Genomic DNA, 7,410 nt, shown 5'->3' with positions numbered 1-7,410 from the left:
GGTTTGGCGATTTGGGGAAAATTCTCACTTCTCTGGTCTGTAGCACAATTCTTCTTAGCCAACTTTGAGGTGATAGGGATCTCTTCTCAATCATAGAGGTGCATTGTATTTCATGGGAAAACTTTAATAAAATGACAATACTCCCATCTCAGACCAACAAAACCAAAATCTCAAAGGTGGGACTCAGGTTTAGCCATTTAATGGAATCTGGCATGCATTCAGATTTGAGTCACTGCTCTAAATAAACGAAAGCTTCAAATGAATCTGAAAGTGCAATATCTGAGAAAAGCAATGAATCTGAAACCAAATGAATCTGAAAGCACAGTATCTGAGAAAAGCAATGAGCAAGTACAAGGGGATCAAAAGTCATGGGGAGTGGATGCTGCAAGACTGAGAAACTTACAGATAAAAACCATCGCCAACAATGGCGTGGCTGTATTGGAGGCTTTCCTTTCTGCTTCTCTGGACGGTTTTCTCTACTCCTTATCTTTTCTTTTCCATCTTCTCTTCCTTTTAAGTTTTAGGAATGGCAATGACATTGAATTAGGGTTGATGGTGGAGTTGTTACCTTTGTTCTCTACTTCTAAGTTTTGGAAGAAACAGGAGGACCCATGTTTCTTCCAAAACTTAGAGGTAAAATTGGGAAACAGATGAATGTTTTCTTCCAAAACTTAGAGGCGAGTGTGGGAAATGGATGAATGCTGGATTATAAAGTCCCAATGAGGGAGTGGGCTTCCGGAGGTGAAGGTGTACTTCACTGGGGTAGCACACATGAAAGGGTACTGAAAATATAGCAAGGCTTGCTTTTTTGTGGAACACGGCTGGATAAGACTTCAACTTCACAGAGTTGTAGGCTATTCAAATGTAGTCCAGGAACCAGCAGCATTAGGATCACTACAAACTTGTTAGAAAGGCAAATTCTCAAGCCCCACCTGGAAAAACTGAATCAGCATCTCTGGAATCAGCATGTCTGAGGCCCAGCAATCTGTTTCAGCAGGGCCTCCAGTGATTCTTATGCATGCTGAAGTTGGAGAATCACAACTGTAAAATAAATGAGTGAAGAGTCTGCTGTCTTGACTTCACCCTGTTTCCAGTGTATTCACTACCAGATTTTATTGGTATTTATTTTTGTGTATTTATTTATAACTGATGCCCTTGAGAAATTTATTATTTATTTTTAATATTTTTAGCTGTTCTTTTAGGTTTTCTGAGTCAATAGCCAACTCACGTACTCTTTTTCATTTATTTATTTATTTATAGTAACCTTTATTTTCATTGATATTTCACTAAACATAATTTCAAAGTCAGTCTGTGGTCTAAGATGAGCAAAAGAACAGATATTCTAAATCTCATAAGAGATTTTTTCACACTGTTCCTCAGAGCACAGAATGGGATTTCAGGGCCCTCAAAGTTGACATCTAATATTTTATCCTTGAGATTTACCTATAGATACAGAAAGAAGAAGAGATAACATCAATATACAAGAATCAATCTCTATTAGGGTCTTATTAAGCTCTTCTGTTACATATTCGCCACCTCTGTAGAGTTGTAATCATGACTGATTTTCCACCCCTCTGCCAAGTTTGGTGTCTTTTTGTTTGTTTGTTTGTTTTTTAGGTAAAATGTCAGATGCAAAAATGCTGCACTTATTTCTGTTAATACATTGAAAATAATGGAAGATGCAGATTTTTAATTCTTCATCAGTGCAAGCTGGAACATGACTTCTGCTAATGGGGTCTGTTGAACATACTAACTCCAACTTTGACGGCCTTCAGCAAACTGGCACCTGCAATTAAATCTGCAGGCATGAATTTTCCAGAGTGGTAGAATCTCATTCCCATAATGCCAGCCAAGGTACCAGATGTAGCTAGGAAAATCCAAACGTTCCTTGGATCCTGAGACAGCTGGTAAGCATCAAGGCCGGCTAGGCTGTCGAAGAGCAGCCCTGCAGCCAGGGACGGCTCGCTGCCTGCTTTTACATAGCCAACGATCCCACCAGAAGCAACCAGTGCTGCGTAGCCAAAGCCAAACCAATGCAACGGCACTACTGAGCCGGTGTCTTGCATTCTTCTCTTCTCTGTCCAGACAGGAGACTACCCCAGGCCTGCACCGGTCTCACGAAGGCCCCGGGCTGTCTACAAGGGCGCACAAGCCGGGGGGATGACAGCGAGGTGTCGCCGGACACAGGGCGGCGGACGCTCTGCGTCCTGGTGGCAGGTTGGGGAGAGCTCCCGTAGTCTTACATTAGCTACATGCATTATTTCATCTTATTACATTATTAATTTTTTTAAATGATGGTGGTGGACACAATTATCTTATTACTTATTTGTGGGAATTTTTAGGATTTCAACCAAAAACTTGATGCTAAAATTCGTCTTGTAAAAGATAAATATTCCTCACAAATTTTACTAATCACTTTTTTTTTTTTTACAGTGAATGGATGCTGAATTTGATTTAAAAAGAACGGAAATCATAACAAACAGTCTCTCAGACCACAGTGTAATCAAATTAGAACTCAGGATTAAGAAACTCACTCAAAACCACACAACTACATGGAAACTGAACAACATGCTCCTGAATGACTGCTGGGTAAATAATGAAATTAAGGCAGAAATAAATAAGTTCTTTGAAACTAATGAGAACAAAGACACAATGTACCAGAATCTCTGGGATACAGCTAAAGCAGTGTTTATAGGAAAATTATTAGTACTAAATGCCCACAGAAGAAAATGGGAAAGATCTAAAATTGACACCCTAACATCACAATTAAAAGAACTAGAGAAACAAGATCAAACAAATTCAAAAGTTAGCTGAAGACAAGAAATAACTAAAATCAGAGCAGAACTGAAGAAGATAGAGACACACAAAAAAAAATTTCAAAAAAATCAATGAATCCAGGAGGTAGTTTTGTGAAAAGATGAACAAAATAGATAGCACAATAGCCAGACTGATAAAGAAAAAAAGAGAGAAGAATCAAATAGACACAATAAAAAATGATAAAGGGGATATCACCACTGATCCCACAGAAATACAAACCACCACCAGAGAATACTATAAACATCTCTACACAAAAAAACTAGAAAGTGTAGAAGAAATGGATAAATTCCTGGACACACATACCCTCCCAAGATTAAACCAGGAAAAAGTCAAATCCCTGAATAGATCAATAACAAGTTCTGAAATTGAGGCAGTAATTAATAGCCTACTAACGAAAAAGAAGCCTAGAACCAGACGGATTAACAGCTGAATTCTGCCAGAAGTACAAAGAGGACCTGGTACCATTCCTCCTAAAATTAATCCAAACTATAGAAAAAGAGAGACTCCTCCCTAACTCATTTATGAGGCCAGCATTATCCTGATACCAAAACCTGGCAGAGACACAGAAAGAGAAAACTTCAGGCCAATATCCTTCATGAAGATTGATGCGAAAATCCTCAATAAAATACTGGCAAACCAAATCCAGCAACACATCAAAAATTTATACTCCACGATCAAGTCGGCTTCATCCCTCAGATACAAGGCTGGTTCAACATATGCAAATCAATAAACGTAATCCTTCACATAAATGGAATGGATGACAAAAACCACATAATTATCTCAATAGATACAGAAAAGGCCTTGGATAAAATTCAACACCCTTCATGCTAAAAACACTCAATAAACTAGGTATTGATGGAATGTATCTCAAAATAATAGGAGCTATTTATGACAAACCAGCAGCCAATATGATACTGAATGGGCAAAAGCTGGAAGCATTCCCTTTGAAAACCGGCAAAAGACAAAAATGCCCTCTCTCACCACCCCTATCCAACATAGCGTTGGAAGTTCTGCCCAGGACAATCAGGCAAGAGAAAAAAATAAAGGGTATTCAAATAGGAAGACAGGAAGTCAAATTTTGTCTGTTTGCAGATAACATGATTATATATTTGGAAAACTCCATCGTCTCAATCCAAAAACTCCTTAAGCTGATAAGCAACTTCAGCAAAGTCTCAGGATACAAAAATCAATGTACAAAAATAAATGTGCAAAAATCACAAGCATTTCTATACACCAGTAATAGAGAGCCAAATCATACTAAACTCCCATTCACAATTGCTACAAAGAGAATAAAATACCTATGAATACAACTTAAAAGGGATGTGAAGGACCTCTTCAAAGAGAACTACAAACCACTGATCAAGGAAATTAGAGAGGACATAAACAAACAGAAAAACATTCCACGCTCATGGATAGGAAGAATCAATATCGTGAAAATGGCCATACTGCCCAAAGTAATGTACAGATCCAATGCTACCTTCATCAAGCTACCACTGACTTTCTTCAAAGAATTAGGAAAAACTACTTTAAATTTCATATGGAACCAAAAAAGAGCCCATATAGCCAGTACAATCCTCAACAAAAAGAACAAAGCTGGAGGCATCACACTACCTGACTTCAAGCTACACTACAAGGCTACAGTAAACAACACAGCATGGTAGTGGTATCAAAACAGATATATAGACCAATGGAACAGAACAGAGGCCTCAGAAATGATGCCATACATTTACAACCATCTGATCTTTGACAAACCTGACAAAACAAGCAATGGGGAAAGAATTCCCTATTTAATAAATGGTGTTAGGAAAACAGACTAGCCATATGCAGAAAACTGAAACTGGACAACTTCCTTGCACCTTACACAAAAATTAACTCAAGATGGATTAAAGACTTAAACATAAGACCTAAAACCATAGAAACCCTAGAAAAAAACCTAGGCAATACCATCCAGGTCCTAGGCATGGGCAAAGACTTCATGACTAAAATATCAAAAGCAATGGCAACAAAAACCAAAATTGACAAATGGGATCTAATTAAATTAAAGAGCCTCTGCATAGCAAAAGAAATTATCATCAGAGTGAACAGGCATCCTGCAGAATGGGAGAAAGTTTTTTCAATCCATCTGACAACAGGCTAATATCCAGAATATACAAGGAGCTTAAACAAATTTACAAGAAAAAAACATGAAAAAGTGAGTGAAGCATATAAAAAGACACTTTTCAAAAGAAGACACTTATGCTGCCAACAAACATATAAAAAATAGCTCATCATCACTGGTCATTAGAGAAATGCAAATCAAAACCACAGTGAGATACCACCTCTTGCCAGTTAAAACAGTGATCATTAAAAAATCAGGAAACAACAGGTGCTGGAGAGAATGTGGGGAAATAGGAATGCTTTTACACTGTTGGTGGGAGTGTAGATTAGTTCAACCATTGTGGAAGATCGTGTGGTGATTCCTCAAGGATCTAGAACTAGAAATACCATTTGATCCAGCAATCCCATTACTGGGTATATATCCAAACGATTATAAATAATTCTACTACAAAGACACATGCACAAGTATGTGTATTGCAGCACTATTCAAAATAGCAAAGACTTGAAACCAGCCCAAATGCCCATCAATGATAGACTGGATAAAGAAAATGTGTCACATATACACCATGGAATACTATGCAGCCATAAAAAATAATGAGTTCATGTCCTTTTCAGGGACATGGATGAAGTTGAAAACCATCATTCTCAGCAAACTAACACAGGACAGAAAACCACACACCACATGTTCTCACTCATAAGAGGGAGTTAACAATGAGAACACATGGACACAGGGAGGGAACGTCACACACCAGGGCCTGTCAGGGCTGGGGCGCTAGGGGAGGGATAGCATTAGGAGAAATTTTACATGTATATTGTACAAGACGGGTCAATGGGTGCAGCTAACGACCATGGCACATGTATACCTACACAATAGACATTCACATTCTGCACATGTATCCCAGAAATTAAAGGATAAAAAAAAATTAGTTTTAACTAACATCCAAAATTAATTAATAGTTTATCAATTAAAAAATGTCTTTGCAACATGAATGAATAATTTTCCTCTCCTTTAAAGTAATCATGTGAATTCACAACATCCACTCTCCCAGCAATTTTAGAGTGAACACTGCTTAGGGAAGGGTCTTTTGAAATATAATTGTAACTATATATAAAATACAGCTGTTTTCTATAGTAGTTTACATTTTTGTCTATATTATCAAAGTGAAAGTATCATTTTTGTGCTCAGTTTCACAAGTTTGGAAGCCTTCCTACATTTTCCTGTGATCTACAGATTACTCAAACTCTTCACAATTGTCTCTTCCTTGAAGTCTTTGAAGCTATCTGGATAGCTTTTAGGGGTGGGTGTTGAACAGTTTCCTCAAGAATTTCATAGATATTAAACTACATATATTTCCTATCTATTTTAGCAACATTCAGCAATTTAGGTCTTCCTAGAGAAAATACATTTTTCCAGATTTTAACATTTTTAACATAAATCAATAGAAAGTATTACCCAATAACTTTGACTTCTCTGTCAGCTGGCTTTGTCTTCTTACTTATCCCTAATTTGTGTGCTTGGCTGTTTTTTTCCTTCTTTGAAAAACCACTTAGATATTTATACCTTAGATTTATACTTATATTTATACTTAGATTTTGTACCAAGGTACAAAAAGCTCTTGGATTTATTATACTTTATACTGCTTTTCAGTTTTCTATTCATTAATTTTAGCTTAAATTATTATTTTCTCCTGCTTTCTTATGTTCATTTTTTCTTTTGTAAATTTTCAAATTCAATAGCTTTTTTGTTCCATTTTTATTCTTATATAGCAAGAATGTAATAAAGGTGCTTAATTCTATAACTTTCCTGTGAATACAGCTTTGGCAATATACCAGAGGTTGTTATATGCAGTCTCCTCACTTATTAAATTTTAATTTATTTTCTTCTTTGACTACAAAATTGTTTATTTTCACATTTTTTAATATTATTTTTCTTCTGTTATTTATTTCTAGCTTTCTAATATCGTTCCCAGTGTCTGTAACCTACACTAATTCTATCTTTTGGAATATATTCATGTTCAATTAAACAAAAAACTTAAAAGCGCTTAAAAGATTTTCTGTAGTGGATAGAGTTTATTACATATTCTTGAAATCTTTTTAATTTCCCATTCATTTATCTCTGTTCAATATAATCTTTCAAGGACTAAAGGAGGCAATTAGTTTCGCACTAGTACTGACTTTCTGCCAATATCTCTAGATACAATATTTACTTTGGTTTTGACTTTATAGGTTTCAATACTATGTCACTTGTTGAGTTACATTTCAGTAAAATATAAACCTCCTTTGTAATTGTTTAAACATGTCACATTTATTTAAAGTTTCATACTAAAATTGCAAGCATTTTTATATTTGTTCCATTTGATGACTAATCTTCACCTTTAATTTTTAACTTCTGATTTATTTTTATGTGTGTCTCATAGAGATTATGTAATAGTATTTGTAGTTTGCTTTTGTATTTACTCAATTTATGTATTTATTTGAAAAGCTAAGTTTGTCGTG

General features: G+C 36.0%; 1 pseudogene; it reads right to left on the bottom strand.

The window, feature by feature from the left end:
• Positions 1-1,611: 1,611 nt before the first annotated feature.
• LOC100425934 (transmembrane protein 14C pseudogene) lies at positions 1,612-2,138 on the bottom strand (annotated as a pseudogene).
• Positions 2,139-7,410: the final 5,272 nt, after the last annotated feature.

The sequence above is a fragment of the Macaca mulatta genome, chromosome 3 (genome assembly GCF_049350105.2).
Source record: "Macaca mulatta isolate MMU2019108-1 chromosome 3, T2T-MMU8v2.0, whole genome shotgun sequence".
NCBI classification, from domain to species: domain Eukaryota; kingdom Metazoa; phylum Chordata; class Mammalia; order Primates; family Cercopithecidae; genus Macaca; species Macaca mulatta.
The sequence above is the reverse complement of the archived record's forward strand: the minus strand, read 5'-3'. Positions and strand labels throughout refer to the sequence as shown.